Below are 19,102 nucleotides of genomic sequence, written 5' to 3' on the forward strand. Positions count from 1 at the left end.
GATCTTATCCATGTTGTAGTTCATGTTCATTTTAGAAAGATCTGAATTAGCAATGTTTCCTTTCCTTTTAGAAATAGTGACTGATGTTTGGCCAGATAAGTTGTGTTCTTACTCTTTGCTAAGCCCAAATATTTCTTTGAAGAAATTGAGAGCTTGGACAATGCCAGGAGGAAAGCCATATAACTATTCAGAAAGGCATCTGTGAGTCAGAACTGGAGCCACATCTGTAACAGGGCTTGATACTTTCAGAGTGAAGGCTGTTTGGGCAGGTTTTTTGGTAAATAGGAAAGTGTCGTAACACTCAGAGGGATATATCAGTGGAGAAAGGCAGTATCTGTTATCAGTACACATAATAGGAAAAAATCAGAAAAGATCGAGGAGGAAAAACAGGAGAGATGTAGCTAGCAAGCTGCCAGATAAGCAAAGATCAGAAGCAATTTCTTTGAGCTCAGTTTCATTATATTAATCAGTCAGGTATTTTGAGATGAAAGGAGCAGAGGGGAAGTTAGTAAGAGGAGAGGTAATAAGGTCTTCAGCTCTATTGAGCATAGGATGGAAGAAATGCACAGGTAATTATCTCCTGAGAAACTGAGATTAGCAATTCATGTGTGATGTAAATTGTAATGTGTCATAAAATTAGCGCTGTTGTTAGAATCAATAATTTTTGGTGTCCCATGAAGTTGTTAACTTTAATCCTGACTTAGTCTTTCCAGTGTCTTTTGTAGGATACCATTGAGGAAAAAGCCTGAATGATCAGAGAATAACTGGTTTAGGAGACATTTTGTTGTTATTAACCATGGTTTTCTTTCATGCAGGAATTGTCTGTGTGAGTTCACTATGCTACAGAGGGCACACAGTTCATAAGAAGAAGTAGTTTGCATTCAGGGATGGACATGATGAGGATCCATTGTTTTTCATGGTTCTTTTGAGGGCTGTGGAGATAAATTGCATTATTTTTGCATTTATCACTCTAGTATGGTGAGATATATTGGTCGTTGGGGAATTTTCTCCAGATTATAACTTTAGAAATGTTGATTGTCTGATTGAAGGTTGGGTTGGGAAATAGTGGGAGAAAGTGTTGTAAGATATGATCTTCTAAAAGTTTATGTTTTATGATTTCCCATATCGATTCCACTCAGGGATACTAAAAGTGACACCAAGGGGCAGTTTCTGCAGTGAGTCTGTGTATGCTGTTTGTGTTGCTTGTTCCAAGATGGAATCACTTCACCTTGGGAAGACCCTTGCTGAGTGTATGGTGCAGTAATCACTGTTAATGCTTTCCTCTGTGCAAGCATTTATATGCCAATATTGCGGGTTCCTCTTGGTGTGCAGCAGTCATATATAGGCAAATCCCACAATTTCTCTAAAATCAAGGGACTCCAATTCCAACTTTTACTCATTTCCTTGTGGTTTAAAGGCAACTGGCAGAAATAATCCTAAGGATTATGGTTTTCAGATCAGCATGAATGATTTTTTGCTCATTTTCTATTAATATAGCAAATATATCCTTAAGTCTATTTTTTGACATCTCTAATTCTCTACTTCAGCTTATTTCTTGAAGATCTTGATCCAGATTTCCAAAGCTGCAGGTGAACCTTGGTACTTACATTCGTTTAGGTACCCTAATAATAGTGTCTTACTATTATTCCTGTATTCTTAATAGTGTCTTATTATATATTCCTGCTGACTTAATCAGGAGGTAAAATTCTGCCTCCATGCCACTCTTCACTTGTTGGTATGCATCTAATCCTGGAGTATCCCATCTGCAACTGGGCTTGGGCTCCACATCTCAGCTCCTTGACCAGCCTCCTGTCCGCTTAGGGAACAGTTTTGGGCATGGTCTCCTTTACCAGCCTCTGATAGTAGCTGATGAAAAACTGTGCCATAGACAGTGCTGACAGTCCACAGTGCAACAGTACTTGGAAAGTACTCTGGCAGCCAAGCAGGCTGAGAAGTAGAGCACTTGGAAATCAAAGAAGTTTCAGTGCTGTACGGGCACAGTAGGAAGCAGCAGGAAAGGCGGCTCCCGCAGGGGCAGCACAGATGCTGCAGGAATGACAAGTGGCCTGAGTAAAGGTGAGGGAGCGCGGCAGAGTCAAAGAGGTAACAGTGGTCAGGGCAGCATAGGAGAGAGAAGAGCAGCAGATTGGCAGCTGCTGGGAGATAGAGCAGGGAGCACCAGAGAAGGGGTGCCAGGTGAAGGGTGCTGTGCAAAGCCCAGAGGAAGGGGTCCTGAAACAAGGATATTGAAATACAGGGTGTGAAATGTATCTAAAGAAGGCAATGGACGAGAGGAAAGTGTGAAGGAGACTTTTTCTTCTTTTTCTCAAATACTTCCCACTTGAGGCATTTTTTTTTCTTTTTCCAAAAAGGAGGTTCCTTTCCCCAGAAGTAAAACACTCATTTTTCCCCAGGGTCAGTCTAGGCCAGGTTAGGGATGGGAGCATCCCTAAGACATTGCAGGGTCAGGAGAGAGGCAAAACAAAGACCAAATGGACAACATTCATTTCCTTTAGGGGTGTGGAGTAATAGCAGGGTTCCTTTGAGTTCTTTGTCATTTGTTATTAATATCTGCATGTGTAGCCATCTGAAAGTCAAAAAAATTCAGTCCCACTTCCCAAATCTTCCGAACATCTGAAAGAAAGACATGGAGATCTCAGCTGTATGATTGGAGCAAAACAGTATGGTTTGGGGGCTTTTTAAAATAGGGATCCTACTTTTTTGCACAGGAATATTACCCAGTTCAACTGGTAGATTACAGCTAAGAGCTTGTAATTATGGTATGACTACTGCTTTGACCTTGCTCAATTTTTGCTATAATAGTTTCTGCTGTACATAATCTGGGTTGATGCTTAATACCACTGATAAAACCACTTGTTTGAATGAATTAATGCATTTCTCATTAAATGAGCTCCTCATTATGTTAATCAAATCAAGCAAATCATGCTGGGTGGTTTGACCACTGTAATTAAACTTTCCTTAAAATCCAGTCATTTGGCTTTTGATGAGGATTTTGATTAAACTCTTCCAAAATGTCTGGCCCAAGAGCTGAGAGAGAGGAAAATAAGAGCTTGTGCTATCAAGCAAGTCATTAATTTGTCACTGTGTTACAGCAATTCCTTACTGTTTTACCTAGCCAGCGTATATCGAAATATTTGAAAATTGGCAATGTAAAATTAAACATTTCTTACAAGTATGCTGAGGGAACAAGTCTGTTTGCAGCTCTAAATTTAGGAACTGTGTCCCTGGAATATACAGTGAATCTAGATTAATAAGTCACAACAAATGGGAAAATACACTAGGCTGCTGTTTCCTGATGTTAAGATAAGAAGAGATGCATCTTCAGAAAATTACTTTGAACACACACCAACAGTTTTGCATGTGAAGACTAAATCAGTAAACATCTGTCTGCTTTCACCAGTGTCACTCACTTTCTCAAGTATCGGTCCTGCTCAAAATAAATGCATTCCTCAAATGATACAGTATGTTTGGCATGATGCTGGTGTGAGAACTACATTGCAAAACAGAACAAGCCAAGGCCTATTTTCTGGCCCGGCAAATGTCCCTGCATGACTTGCATCCATGCTTCTAAGCTTTTTCTTCTCCCCAAAATAGAATGGCTACATCCAGACTGCTCATCAAGAGCAGCCCTGGTAAGTAGTGTGGCACAAACCATGCTCCTGTGTTGTCCTGGGAGAGTGTTAGTTCATAGAAATAAAATATCCTGAGTTGGAAGGGACCCACAAGGATCATCTAGCTCAACTCCTGGCCCTGCACAGGACAGCCCAAGATGCACACCATGCACTCAGGAGTATTGTCCAAATACTTCTTGAACTCTGTCATGCTAGTTCTGTGACCATTTCCCTGGGGAGCCTGTTCCAGTGCCCAGCCACTCTCTGGGTGAAGAAACTTTTCCTCACATCCAACCTAGAGCTCCCCTGGCACAACTTCAGGCCATTGCCTCGGGTCCTGTCACTGGGCACCAGAGAGAAGAGATCAGTGCCTGCCCCTGCATTGCTCCTCATGAGGAAGTTGTAGATTTCTGTGAGGTCTCCTCTCATTCTCCAGGATGAGATAAGTTACCTCTGAAGTTCCTCACATTACTTCCCCTTAAGGCTCTTTACCATCCTCATGGTATGCTCTCTAATAGCTTTATATGTTGCTCTAATAGCTTTATATATTTCTTATACGGTAGGCCCAAAACTGCACGCAGGACTTCAGGTGAGGCTGCACCAGTGCAGAGTAGAGCAGGAAGCTGGTACAAGCCAAACCCACAAAGGTTAATAGATGCAGACATAGGTTTGTTGCAAAATCCTGACCTTGTCTTTTATGCCAGAATAGACTTGACCAGAGAGACTTCTCTCTCCACCACTCCCCCTTCCTGTCAGTGCCTTTCTTGTCCTTCTTCTAAACTGTAGCCCAGTTCCAAGTCCTACCTGGCAGCATCCCTCAGCGCAGGCCTCCTGCCTGCACACTTAGTTGCCCACACTGGCTTTGTGAAGTGTTTGACTACGTCAAAGGGCCTTCGGAAATTTGGCTTCATAATCTCTTGAGATGCTCTTTGACCTTAGTTCACATTAGCTGTCCAATTAAGCTATCAGATGGTCAAACTGAAACTGCCTGAAGAACCAGATCTTACACAGTTATACACTTTCAGTTTTTACCTACTCTTAGTCTCTGCATTGCAGCTTCTTCTCATTTTAACTTGTCCCTGACTGAAAGGGATTTGTTATCACTTCGTATCCCCAAAGACATCTTAATTCCTTATCCAGAAAATGAAAGATCAGTCTCAAAAGTGAAGTGCTGAGCACTTGCAATGACTTTGTAGATAAAAAATTATGTGACAAAAATAGTGGTCACCTGTGACGAGTAGAGGAAGCTAAGGACACAGTTGATGCAAGCAGGTTTTTCAGATACCAAGTCTATAACGCTGACCCCGAGTTTCTGGAAGAGGAATTCAGTCTTCTTAGCAGATATGAAATTATTTAACATTTTTCAATTTGGGAAAAATATTTCCCTTATGTTCAACTTAGAAAGCCCACTAAGTTGCACAGGTGTGAAATGGAACAATAACAACCAAGTGATGAAATGAAAACAGTGCAAGACATAGCAAGAAAAAAATTGCACAAGACCAGAAGAGCCTGACTTGCATTCTTAGAATAAGTGTAGGATGCATTAAGAGGGAGCAACATTGGAATAGTAATCTAAAGGTTTGCATCAAAAAGAATAAATTCTGTGACAATAATTTTCATGAGTACTCTGTAAGACATCCGAGTTGATCCAAGAGCCACCAACACCAGCATTTCACTGATCATTTTCAGAATCAGCTATGAATTTTCAGTGTAATGTGTTCCAGTTTGTTTCTTGGTAAGGATGCTTTAGTCTGGAATATTTTAGTTCAGTTCTTTCAAGATTTGTGCACAGAATATGTACTGTTAATCCATTTCCTCTCAACAAAGGCAAGGGGACTGTCTTCATCACAAATGAGCCACTGCTTCCCATGCTCCAGAAAGTGAATCTTGGCTCAGTGACCAGCAAGTGATTCACCAGAAACTTGGCCAGGGAGCAGAAACCTCTTTTTCTGGTCATGTGAACTCAGGCCACAAAGTACTGTTTTAGGGTAGAAAATTCATGCTTAAAATCTCTCCAGCACCTTCTCCTTCATCGTTAGAGCTCAATTTGAAAGGACAAAAACCTGGCAACTCAGTGATGAATATTTTAAAGCTGGCAAATTACCCAGCCAAAAGCATGAGCCCCAGCTGTCAAAACATAGAAAACTTAAGCTTTACAATAAAACAGATTTCTGTTATTTCTGACTGGCTAGGATTCTTTCGCTTAGATCAAGGGCAATAAGTCATTGATCAAAATTTCTTTTTCTTCTTCACATTTTTGATGTTAGGAAATGCTTTCAAACTCCCCACAGATATTTCAGGCGCTGACTTTGCTGCCAAGCAGTCTCCGAAAGCTATTCCTTTTTTCTCTCCTCTCTCCCCGCCTCTGCTTATCTGCCTCACAGTGCTGTCACAGGATTTCTCAAGTGTCCGCAGTGGATTTCTCTAACACTCTTTTGAGTGGTTCTGTGCTGCATTCTACGGCCTTAAGGGGAAGTAGATCCCGGGGAAGAGAAGATGGAGAGTGCTTTAACTTCAAGAGGAAATTCAGTTTATCTACTAACTGGAGATGAAGCTGTTTGGATGCCAAGGCACAGAATTCTCCTGGCACCTGTAGAGACCTAATTTTATAGCACAGAGGACCCACGAGCTTTTGCTAAATCCTTAGCATGGCTGGAGGAAGAAAGTAGAACTGACAAAAGAAAGAGCATGCAAGGGAGCACTGGAAGCAGAAGGCTGGAGGCGTATGTGTGCGCGAGTGTGTGTCTGCATGTGAGCATCCCGGCACTGGCGTTCCCATGGCATTCCCCTGCCTGCAGAAGAAATCATGCAGGACCAGATGGCTGGATGGGGCCAGGCTGTGGGTGGGGATGGCAAGTACATCCTTGGATTAGTCGGGTGAAATGTAAGCGCTCTTGTGCTAGCAGTGGGAGACACTGACACATTCCGCCTGTTGCGGGATCATAGGGGCCAATCCCCACCCCATACCACAGAGCTCTGCAGCTGAGCATCCCCTCATGGCTTCTGCCCTCTCCCTGCCCTGTTCCTGAAGAACATGTTTTGGTCTCTCATTCCCTCATGGCATCAAGGTCCCAGTCCCCATGCATGGGTTAAAAAGCCCAGAGTGGGAATTCCAGTCCCCCTAGTTCTCCTTTCTGCCTGAAGCAGTAACACAGAGAGCTGGCATGAGCTGACACTACCCCACCACTCCCAGGAAGGAAGACATGCAGGATGAAACCATTCCAGCAGAAAAACAGAGTCGAAAGCTGGATGCCTTGAAAACAATGAAATAACTTGCAGTGTGTCAGAGTTGATGGCATCTTGGCATCCCACACATTCAGGACTCATTTGTTTTCTTCAGTGTTTTTCCAACTGTGAATTCACAAGCCAGTAATTCTTAAACCATCAAGAGGCAACAGAGATTACTCAATGAGCTACAAGAAATGTAAGCGTCAGTGCAGTTTTTTTATGGAGAAAAAGCCTGAACTTTCCTGTGAAAATTGCCTCTAATCAACTTTTCAGTGCCCATGTTTCTGTTTCCTAGGTGGGTTAAAATGTCTACAGTCAATGCAGAAATCTTTCAGCAAGCTCTACTGGAAGAATTACATAAACTGAAAGAAATTGCCATCTCTGAAAAAACATCAATACTGTTGGAATAGCATGTTGAAACAGTCAACAAATATCAGTGGCATGTTTCTGTTTTTCTTATGTATCTCGAGGGCATAATCAAGTTATAGCAAAGGGATATTTATCTTATTTTGTACACTTTTGTTTATTATTCGTATTGCAGAAGCAGCATAAAAATGTACAACCTCTCGGCTTTTCTTTTGCCAAATGGTAAAGCCACTTTCAGTCGAAAAAAAATAACAACCCAGACTGACTCTAATGTCTCAAGCATCTAGTAATTCTCTTCAGACCAAGTGAAGACATAGAGTCAGTGATCGTCTCTGAAGGACTAAAAAAAAAAGAAAAGATACTATTTTGCCCTCTGGAGAAAAGATCAGTCTCAGGAGTTCAAAAAGCACACCATGCAAAAATCACTTTTCTGACACTACATCTGCAGGCTGCCTGTAATCAATTAAAATAGTGTGTCAAGCAGTCAACCTTCTAAAAAGCAATTTCTTATAAAGGCAGAACTCAACCTATTGCTTTACCTTTTTTTGCATATATTTTGTTTGGTTCATATTCACTGACATGCTTCTGTAAGCTAATACTACAGAAGCTGTAATACTAACCTTCAGTCTCAGATCACTGTGTTCAGCAGACTAGAAGTAGATTGGCATTGGGCTTCATCATACAGATGCCTTAGGGAGAGAAGAAGTAATTTAATGCAAGTTCATGGCCAACTTATTTTGCAGTAAAGTAGATTTCCTGTACTGTAGTTTTTTGTCCCAATTCATGGTCAGTCCAGAACTAGTATATTTTTTAATAGAACTAGGTGGCTTTTTTATGACCTCAGAGATCTCTATTCCCTCATGTACAACGTCATGTTGTTTTTCCTGTCTTTAGTTTTGAGACAGAAAAGGGAGGAGGTCAGGCAGGTAGATCCTATCAACACAATGGTGCCTGCTGTAGCAAGGGAAATTCATAAGCTAGGCTTTGACCAGGACATAAAAGAGAGAACTGATTTTCCAACTTCTAAAATTTTTCTGGACAGGTTTTATATCCAAGTCAGATACTCCTGGTTGGCAGACTTAGAGTGAGAATGGCTGAGAGATACAACTGGCCAGCAGAGAGAGTGGCACAGGAGAGGTAGTGAGGATGGTGGCCCCCTGAAGCCTGGAATGGATTTCCATTCATCAGCCGTGAGGAGGTCAGGTGGATGCTGACTTCCCACCACAGATGTCTAACTTTTCTTGAAATTGTTCCATTAAGACAGTTCTTCAACTTCCCTGAACAATCCATTCCTGTCCTTTCATATTCCTCAGGTCAGAAAATTCTCTATTATCCCTCACAAATCTTTCATGGTTATAACTCAATCTTGCTTCATGTCTTGTTTCAGATGGAACTGCTGATCAACTTTCTCTTGACAGCCTTTCACATGTCAGATAACTAATCATGTGTTTAGTCCTTGAGAATTCTCTTCTTTCAACCTCACTGAGCCCAGTTCCTCGCCTTTCTTCACAGCAATGTTTTCTACACCTCTCCTTACACTTTCATCTCTCCTCTGGGCAGTCTTCAGCTTGCTGGAGTCTTAAAGTAGGGTAGTGGAGTAGTGTCCCAGAGTGGAGTTGTGCCAAGATCTTGTTAGTGCAAATTAGGGTGGAATAAGCACTTTCCACCCTATATATATATATATATATATATATATATATATATATATGTATGTATGTATGCATAAGTGTCTTTTTCACAACAGCATCTTGACTCACTCCCAGTTTGTGATCCAATGTAACCTCTATGTCCCTTTGCAGAGCTGCTGGCTGGCCAGTCACTCCTCATAATGCAGAGTGCATTTGATTTCTTATTCCTAGCAGATTTCATTATGGTGATTTGGGATCATTTCTCCATTTTAGGAAAATTGTTTTGAATTCTTACCCTGTTAATCCTGCTTGTGTGGATTAACCCTGGCAGGCAGCTTAGACTTACACAGCCACTCACTCACTCCCTGCCACAGTGGGAAGAGGGAAAGAATCAGTAAAAGTGAGAAAACTCATGGAATAAGATAAAGACACTTCAATAGGTAAAGCAAAAACTACACACACAAGCAAAGCACAATTCAGGGAATTCACTCACCATTTCCCACTGACAGGCAGGTCTTCAGCTCTGTTACAGTGATGGTGACTTGGGATGACAAACACCATCACCCTGAATGTGCCCCACTTCCTACCTCTTCCTCAGGCTTTCAATTGCTGAGCATGACACCATATGGTCTGGGATATCCCTTTGGTCACCTAGGGTCAGCTGTCCTGGCTGTGTCTCTGGCTGCACCCCCAGCCCCCTTGTTGGTGGGGTGGGTGAGAGGCAGAAAAGGCCTTAACAATGTGCAAGGGCTGCTTGCTAACTAAAACAGGGTGTGTTATTACCGTTGTATGGTCACAAATCCAAAATACAGCACCATACAAGCTACTATGAAGAAAATTAACTCTGTCCCAGGTAAAACCAGGACACTGCTTGTGGACTCAATCATCTCAGTGCCCACTGCTGGTTTTAGAATACATCCAGTAGGTACCTACTTGAAATGTCCTCATGGTTTGACAGAAAATCATTAACTGGAAAACATTGCAAAGCAACTGGTAGCATCTGGTTATCTGTAGTTGGAATTCTGAAGCAGCATGAATACTGCTGAGTTAAAAAGAGGGAGACTGGAAGGGGGTTCCTCAAACAAACACATTGCTGTTCTGGCAGGAAGAAGAGTGCAAGATATTCATCATATTGCCTACTTTGCTCTGGGAAGATTGTCAGATACAGCTAAGTAATCATAGTACAGGACCTTGAATAGAAGTCGTGATTGATTAACTGATGGGCTACTAATTCTGTTATCTTTATAGGCAGAGACATTCCAATCAACCAGGATCAAATTGAGGATGGGACAATTATAAGTTAATGTTTGCCCACTCTGTTTTGCTAAAATGAAAATAAGAAAGCCTCCCAGTCTGTCGATCAACCCCTGCAGTTTTGCACCATTATCTGACTTGTATAAAGGGTGTTTCATCTTCATCTGTGGTAAGCAGGCTCAGAGATGGAATGACAAAGCTGTCATTCCTGCTCCAGTGCAGTAGTGATTTTATCTTTATATAGTTTCCATCATTTTCAGATGTGAGATATATTTGCCCAACATCTTCACAGAAGCATTTTTAACTTACGTGCTAAAATTGACCATTTCTTTCCATTGGTTGGCAGGATTCACCATTTATTTCAGGTCACATTGGCCTCTTCTGCATCAGTCAACTAGCTGGCAGAGTGAAGAGGAATACGCTGTATATGTGCTGCCATTGGTAATTATTTCTGCAGTAGTTGCAAATGAAAACACCAACCAGATGTCACTGCCTTATTGCATAGCACAATCCAGACGTGCAGCAAATTTGTGTTCTGGGAGCACTTGAGGTTACAGATGTGAGTCTGTGTGCAGCCTGTGTGAGATGCTTCTCACTGGCTGCATCACTGATATTACCCCACTGTCAGCTCTGGCATAAAGCATATCCTCACACATCTTGGGTTACCCAGATCAGTTTAAGCCTGACATTTGAGCTAACATGTTTTGTCTCCCAGTTGGGATACAATGAGGCAGTGGAGAGCATTGGCTTGGGTAGCACACATGACAAGTGGTAATTAGTTAAATCAGTGCAACTCAGTTGCATTTCATTCATGGCCGTATCTGCAGGTCATGTGGCAAGGAAAAAGAAGAGTGCTAAACAGACAAATGAAGGGAAGGTAAATGGAGGGACAGGATAGCAAAGTAAAACCAGAGTTAGTACAAAAGTTAAAAATAAAAAAAAAAGCCGCAGCACTATTGGCTCCCCTTCCCTCCTTATGCCCTAGTTATTCGCTTTGGTTAGCTCTGCTTCTCATTGCTGGTCCTTCTTGCTCTGCACTTTAATTTAACAAAGAGGAATTTTATATTCCTAGAGACGTGTCTTTAGTACAGGGTATTTTAAGCAAATGGGGGGAGGGTGTATTTTTAAGCAGAAAAAAGATGGAACTAGTAAAAAAATGAAATATTAGTTTTTGCTGAAGAGAGGATACTCTTATGGCATGTGCTGCCAAGGCTTGAGAAAGCAAGCTTTTTGCCATGGCAAAGTTCTCTAGTAATTAAAACCCAAGTGTTGTGGCATTTGGAAAGTGACAGTTCCTTGGTGACTTTACCAAAGAAATTGTCATTTACATGCCTGGTCATTTCTCTGACACTGACAGCTATTTTCTTTGCAATACTTTAAAATTATTCGAGTTTCTTTCTTCATTTTTTTTTTAAGAGTATACTTGATCAATTGATCTTCATGTGAGAAAACTACTTCGGCCATCTTAGTGTGTCCTAGGAGTAATTCACCGGGCTGCTTGGAAATATAGTAAGAGTGAATATGCCTGTCTTTAACACAGCTGACAGGGCAGGTTACAGAAACCTCAACTGCTTTGCCTGCAAAGCTTATGCACTTCAGTAATTGATCACAAAACAGTGTGCAGGACAACAGTTCTGTCCCTGTGTAAGAGACATCCCAGCAGGGCCTGGAAATGCCCATGGAAAAATAGCACCTGTGACTCCCTGCACACCCCTGTGTGCTCAGGGGCTGAGCTTCTCTTACACCCAGAACAGATGCCTTTAGCTTGAGTGTGTTAGCAGTATTGCTTTGTTTGAGATATGCTGTCATGATGGTGGGAGGGAGAAGGGACAAGGCCTGATGTTTTTAATGCATGAAATAAATCAGAAATGTCTGGGGAATGGTTAGATTTGATGCTGTGATAGCTGCCAAAACTGGAGATCAGCCTTCAGAGAGAGCAAAATTTTCATGCTTGTGGCTTTGATGGCATCAGGGACCTGCTTCTAAAATGTTAGACCCTCTGAGGACCATCAGGGCTCCTCTCATTCCTGTCTCTCACTTAGTCCAGGCTGCCCAAACAGCAGTGCAAAGCTCAGATAATTCTCAGAAATACAGGCAAGGGGAGCTTCTAATTTGATCCCCTCTAGGCCACAGTCCATGCAAGTGTGATGTATTCTGACAGTTTCAGCTGACTCCTCTGTCTCCAGCTAAATGCATTTTTTAGGAGCTGTTTAATCCTTGGAAGGAATTATTTCACCATAATGAGTATACACACAAATTCTGGCAATATTGCACTGTCTACTGACCTTTTTTTTTCTTCCAATGGGGAATTGATTTTGAGAGGAGAATATACCTCCTGTGATACCTGATCTTTCCACAAGCAGTCTTCCCTCTGAGTGCAGGCCAGCCCAGTACTGTGTGGTTTGTTGGAATTGCTGAAATTACAGCCTGAGGTGGCACAGCTGCTCGAGCAAGATCAACCAAGCAGGGATGGATACATCAGGGATAAAGCACAAGATAGCCTCCACTAATCCAAAGCATTTACCCTCATATTTCTGCTTTCCATAAAAGTACAAGTGTCACTTGCCTGTCATTTAACAAGATTACAAAGGAAGGCCAAGCAATTTTAACTGTTTGCTTCTGAAACAAAATCTATCCCTCATGAATGGGTAGAGCCAGAGCCAACTACGTGTAAGACTAAAGTATGTCAAAGCACATTGTGACTTCTGTCATTGATTCTCTTTCGTTCAGGTGTTCGGTGAGTGAGGGTGCTTTGGCATACTGCAAAATCTGAGTGTTGCTTCCAGTGCTTCCCAGGACCAATAAATCGTTTTCACTTCCTTGTGAGAGACAAGGAGCAGCAAGCTAACCAGTCAGTCTAAACCATCCTATTTAGAAACATTAATTTTAAGTAGTTCATCTAGCAGTTAATTTAATTGCACATCTTTTTCTCATTTCAGAATCCTGTGCTGTCAGTCAGGCTGTGATGGATTATCCTCTAGTTTGAATAAATCAGCCTAAAGTTTCACAAGAACACTCCTGGTCTGTCCAGCTGTTTTGCTTCAATTCTCTAGAAAGTGCAGTTAGTCTACCATGTTTGCCTAAATCATTTAGCACTTTGATTTGTGTTAAAACAAAGGTGTAACATTTCTAGGCTTCAGATGAGGTTCGATTACACTTCAGGACACAGTGTATCATAGTGCAGGAGACCCCCATGGGAGCTGCAAGGAAGCCCTTGGCATGTGCGAAGGTGGTGCAATGTCAGGTTAGGAAGCAAACTGGTGTCCAAGAAGGAATAAGGCCTTGTCAGCCCTGTCACCAGTACTTTTGTGGCTCCTTGGTGCAGTGTGAGTGCAGCAGCCCTGGATATGAGGTTTGCACAGCAGAGATGGAGATAAAGAATCCAAATAGCAGTTGCAGGGCTGTGAAAGTGCTCTGGGGCCGTGGTTCCCAACCCTCTGTGCCTCTTCCTTGGCTGACACTGCATCCTGATGGCTGCCTTTTGCCCTCTCTCAGACCCTTGCAGCTGAGGAAGTCCCTGAACAGCTGATTTCCCAGAGCTGAGAGGACACAGGGGAGGGCTCGTTCCTGGTTTTGTCCTGTTTCCTAAGCTTTTGCCAAAATACCTATATTTTTTAGCATAGCAATAATTCTGAGAATGTTACTGGTTTTATGGTCTCTTTATAGTGAGGTGGAGTTACCCTGTGTGTGCTCTAAGTACTATTTCATTTACCTGTTGGGATTTACTGAAGCAGAGTTTGGATTCATACCACTTTTTAATAGCCCTTGCTAGGTCTGTTCTCCATTAATTTGTCTAATCCCCTTTGAACCTCTTCATACTTTTGGCATCCACAATGCTATGTGCATGAAGTCTCCATTTAATAATGTGTTGTGTGGAAAAGTGCTTCCTATTTTTTTCATTTCAACCATTTGCCTGATAATCTCATTTAGGTTCCCCCTAATTCCTGTACTGTGGGAAAAAATCAATCCATTTCCCAAGTGCCATCTCCACAGGAAGGGATTTTGTAGGTCAGTATTTCCTGTCAGTTTTCTGCTTTCCAAGCATGCCCAAAGTATATACTTAATGCCTCTCTATGTAGGCAGTGTGGTGGGCAGGAGACTGGAGCAGAGAGGGGAGATCTCCATGCTTTGAGCTAAATTTCCCTTAGGATAATTAAAATCCAGTAGATTGCTGAGCAAAGAAAGAAACTAAATGTCAAATGTACAGGGATGTCAGCCCTTCTCCTTTATTTTGTGCACCAAAGAGGTTGCTCACACTTCAAAGGAAGAGGTGGACTAAAATTAGGACTAAAACACATCCATCTTAGTGGACTAAAACACATCCATCACCTCTTAGTTCTGGAGAGGGTGGCTGCTTGGAAGTAAGTGGAAATGTCACACAGTCTTCTTGAGAACCATGGTTTCATCACTTCTTTGGTGGTATTCTTGCATTTCAGTTTATCAGTGCGCAATTTTGAATTACCTCATCACAGCAGTAGTTTTCAACTCCCTGTGCTGTGTTTCAGCTGTTTCCACCAAAAAGTAGCACTAAAACTGCTACAGTATCAGTGGAACAGGTCACCTGTCCCTCATTCCCCCTCAACCCTGTCAGAGTCTCTTTTACCTTCTACCTCTTCTGAATTTGGCAGCCTTCAGGAAGCTTAATGATAGCTGAGACTCTCTGCTTCCTCTTCAGTTGGTTTTGTGGTTTGTTTTTTCTTTCCTTTGAGCTAACCTTTAACTTTGCTCCAGTGTTTGAAAGATCTAATATTCCATCTAAATTGAATATTGAAATATATTTTCAGATTCCTTCTTTATCTCTTTTTGTAGTCTCTAGAGCCTTGCATCCGCCTCAGTTCAACAGAAGCACATGATGAAGTGCCTATGTGCTTTGCTGTATTGGGACCTGAGCACTAATTTCTTATTCTCAGTTTTATTTTTAAAACATTTAAAATTCCTAGACAAGTCTAGCAAGACATTTTACTTATTTGCCTGCTTTTAATAGTATCTATCTTTAAATAAATAATAAATAAATATAATATTTTTGTGCACATCTGTATGCATGTTACTGTCACTGGAATTTAAAAGCTAAAGATACTATGATCCTAAAATCCTTTTTGTTTCTTGGCATGTAACATGTATAGTGAGGTTACTGTAATAGACTTATGGCCAGGAGCAGTTGTCTCCATTAAAAACTAAATCTTTGGCGAGTATTTCCATACAGTATATTATATCAGACTAGTCTTTCCCTAAAATAAGAAGAAATTGTGTGGTAAGTAATTGTTGTTGTCTTGTTCAATGCCTCATGAAAAATAGTAGCAAATTGCACATGATAAATACATATCCAAAGATATTTCAGACCTGAAGCTTCCCTTTGAGATGATATTCAAGAAACAGGTTTTTTTGAATGATTATCAAAATCCCAAGTCAAATAATTTTACAGTTTTAAAAAACCCATATAGCTTTTCTCCTCAGACACATAATCCAAAATATGACCTGCTGTTTCAATGCAAGCATCAATCACCAGAAGCCACGTTGGAATCAGAATAAAAATGCAGTGTTCTCCAGCCACTAACTTACGTTTACTCAAACAGGCACTGACCAAGTTAAACAAGCAATAAAACTGGTGTTTTGGGGGTACTGACTAATAGATGAGTTCCTGATTTGTGAGGGCTTTTGAGCCCTCGTAGGGCTCAGGGCAGCATTTAAGCAGTTTTGTTTCTTTTTTCTTCATTTTTAAATGAAACCTCTTTTTCTCCCTCTGGCTGTCTTATCTGTTGATGTAACTGGTGTTGCATGAGAAATTACCTCATTTCAGTGACTGGAGACAGCTTTTCTATCAGCTGCAGTAAGATTTCCTCATTTGTTTAATGAACCTGGATAGGCAGAAAATTAAGTATCAGGAGCTGCAGAGGAAGAAAACTAAACCAGAATGTTCTGTGTATTGGGTGGCTTAAAAAAATATATCTGTATTAATATAGCCAGTACATGTAATTGGTATTTAGATTATGGCATGATTATTGCTTTGCAGACAGGGGACTCTGTTATCACTCAGTCATCAATGAAGTAGCTGCATTCTGTGCTCATCTCATCTCTGAAGCTGAAAGAAGAGCTAGTTATTATCTTCAAGTGAGTTATTAATGAGGAGAAAAATCATCCCCAATTACTGTGAAGCAAAATATTTCAACATTTACATATCTCAGACTTTAATTTTGATCTAATCCTTCGTGAGTTCTTAAGCTCAGACAGTATTCACTTTCCCAAACATTCTCACACTGGCGTATGGAGAGGCACTTTCACCTGTCCAATGCTGGTTTCCCTAAGGGTATGCTCCAGGGTCACAGAAGTGCTGCCCATCCCATCCTTGTGCTGCTAAAGACTGATATCCTCTGTGATTCCTTCATGCTACACCGTAGGAACAGAGACTCCACTGTCAGCTGTGCCAGAGAAAAAAATTCTGAGTTGTCTATACTGTCTGTGTTCCCAGTCAGCTTTTTTTCTTAACTAGAAACAGCCTGGAATTTATTTATAAGGGCTAATTTTGTTCTTTTGCTTTCCTTTGAATCCTTTTGAAATTAATGGTTTGGAAGTTTTGACTCTCAACGTCCTAGAATAAAACCTGGGCAACACAAAGGTGATGATTTAAATTCATATAAACATGTGGGCAGTAACCAGGAAATGGGAGAAGTGCTGTCCACACTGTGAATCCATCTATCAACGCAGATGTGAAGGTCTGACCTTGGCAGATTCAGGGGGTAGGGATGTCAAACACAGTTTGCAGTCAATTGGAAATGTAGCTACTAGACAAAGAAAACTCAGTAATTACACAGCTGTTTCAGTAGATTACAGATTTCCTAGAAAACAATAAAACAACCATCTGTGAATGGGAAAAAAAAGTAAACTATTTTTTTTAATTCAAAAACATTTCTGAAAGTCATCAGATATCTCCCCTGTAAACTTCTTATCTCTTTTCAAAAGCAACACAGCCTGTAACCAATTGGTGTAGATTTCTCTACAGCATTTATGTCCATTAATGCTTCATTGATTTACAGTGAAACTGCTGAAGGACTGTCTTGAACAGACATATAAATATTAATTTCTTGTGAAGGATGGCTGCTATTACACTAAATATTAAATGAATTCATAATACTTGGACATATGCAATAAATCACTGCTGGGACTGCATACTAACATCCCATTCCATTTTTTTTTTTAATATTAAAGCCATGGAAAAGAGCTGGTTGCTCCCAAAGAAATGTAGAGCTTTGTAATAGTAGAATCATGAGCAAATTCCCTCAGCACAAGGAGGAGTTTCAACTTAGTCCCATTTTACAGACAGAGAGGCATGTAGTGGTTTAGGTTGAACTGCTGATCACAGAAGGTTCAAAATCAATCTCTTTCTCATGGGTGACATCACAGTAAATTATCAGCTCCTGACAGTGCTTCTTTTGCTTGAAATGCTGTGAGCAGCATCAGCAGAGGATGTGGCCCTGTGATACCAGAAGGCTGAGACAGACTCAAAAGGAGAAAGAGCTGGACATATTGTCTAATCTACACACACCCACAAAGTGGTTGGTGTCAGGTCACTTCTAAGTCTCTTGTCCAAGGCCACTACCTGAAGGATGGTACTGCTCAGGTTTTGACTAGGCTTAGCAATTGAATTAAGTCATCTTCTCTCTTCCAGGATCACAGATCTTTTAGTTTCAAAAGTTCACTAAAATGCTCAGCAGGGGCTAAAAATCAATTTTTTATTTTTCCTTTTATTAAAGTAGAAAGGATAGATCAGCAAGTTCATTATAGCTTTCTGTTTTCTAAGGGATAGTAGCTTAAGAGTAGAAATTTATGCCAGGGCTAACCCTGTAGAGTGGAAGCCGTTCTTGAAAACAAAACTGAATGACTGTCAGACTCATCTGCTTTTTAATGTGTACATGGGTGTGAGTATATGCACCTCCTTCATTCCAAATATTTCTGCTTCTTAATGCTTCTTAATGGTGCCTTAAATGGTCTAAGTTGCACAAGGTTTTTTCTAATAAAAGTTTGCCAAGGTATTTAAATTAGAAACAAAAATTAGAAAAGCTGCTACCACATAGGAATATTAATTGTTTGTTTTACAGGGCTTTAGTTCACATAGTTGCTTTGCATTTGCAAGACTGCCAATTAAAGAGGCTCAAAGTGCTCACTGCTGCACAATAGCTGTTTCTCCAGAGCCCCACTATGGCTATTGTATTCTGTCACTGACCTTTAGACACCTTCAAATGCATATTGACACAGGATGCTGGGATCATTAGAGATATTGTTTCAGTGTGCCACAGGGAAAGAAGAGTTTTGCAGTTTCATGAAGAGTTTTAAAATTTTATATAATGATGACAGCAACAATATTTCTTAATTAGACAGCAAGAGAAAAACTGCAGCATTTTTTCTGGTGTTTCAGGTGAATTCCAGAATGCACACTTTCCATACAGTCCCTTCCCATCAGGAAAAGAAGATATTTATCAGGGGCATTTGGTCTGCTTTTCTATTGTTTCCAGGGGAATTGATTTAATTTTTTTGACCTGGTGGTGCCATATGGCCAGCCTCCCTTAGCTTCCATGGATTCTGCCTGGGTGAACATCTTGACAGGATGGATCCTTTCATCCTGTAAGTGCAAAACACTCATTTAAAACATGACCAGTGGTATGCAGGAGACCAGGATCTGGATGCACAGATCACCCTAGGACAGCAGTTCAGACTCTGCTCTTCAAAAATCAGTGGACTTTGGCTCTGTGACAACAACTTCATTTCATGTCTTCTGTGAATTGGCATCTAAGGCATTTCTGTTTTCTTACCAGTCCATGAGAGTTAAAGAGTGCAGACAAGAACTTTGGAATCAGAGATACCAGATACTCCAGGTACATTTACTGTAGTAAATCCAAGCATCTTTTAAAATCTTATATTTATTTTATTGTAGCCTTTCTATTCTTTAAAGCTGCTTTGAGAAATTGCTTCAGCAGTCAGAACATAAAAGAGCATAATTTT

The 19,102-nt window shown here is 40.9% G+C and overlaps 1 protein-coding gene across 1 annotated transcript in view; it reads left to right on the forward strand.

Moving 5' to 3' along the window:
* SH3RF3 (SH3 domain containing ring finger 3) overlaps nt 1–19,102 on the forward strand; it is a 247,087-nt gene that overhangs the window by 214,190 nt on the left and 13,795 nt on the right. The window lies entirely within an intron of this gene.

The sequence above is a fragment of the Motacilla alba genome, chromosome 1 (assembly GCF_015832195.1).
Source record: "Motacilla alba alba isolate MOTALB_02 chromosome 1, Motacilla_alba_V1.0_pri, whole genome shotgun sequence".
Classification (NCBI taxonomy): domain Eukaryota; kingdom Metazoa; phylum Chordata; class Aves; order Passeriformes; family Motacillidae; genus Motacilla; species Motacilla alba.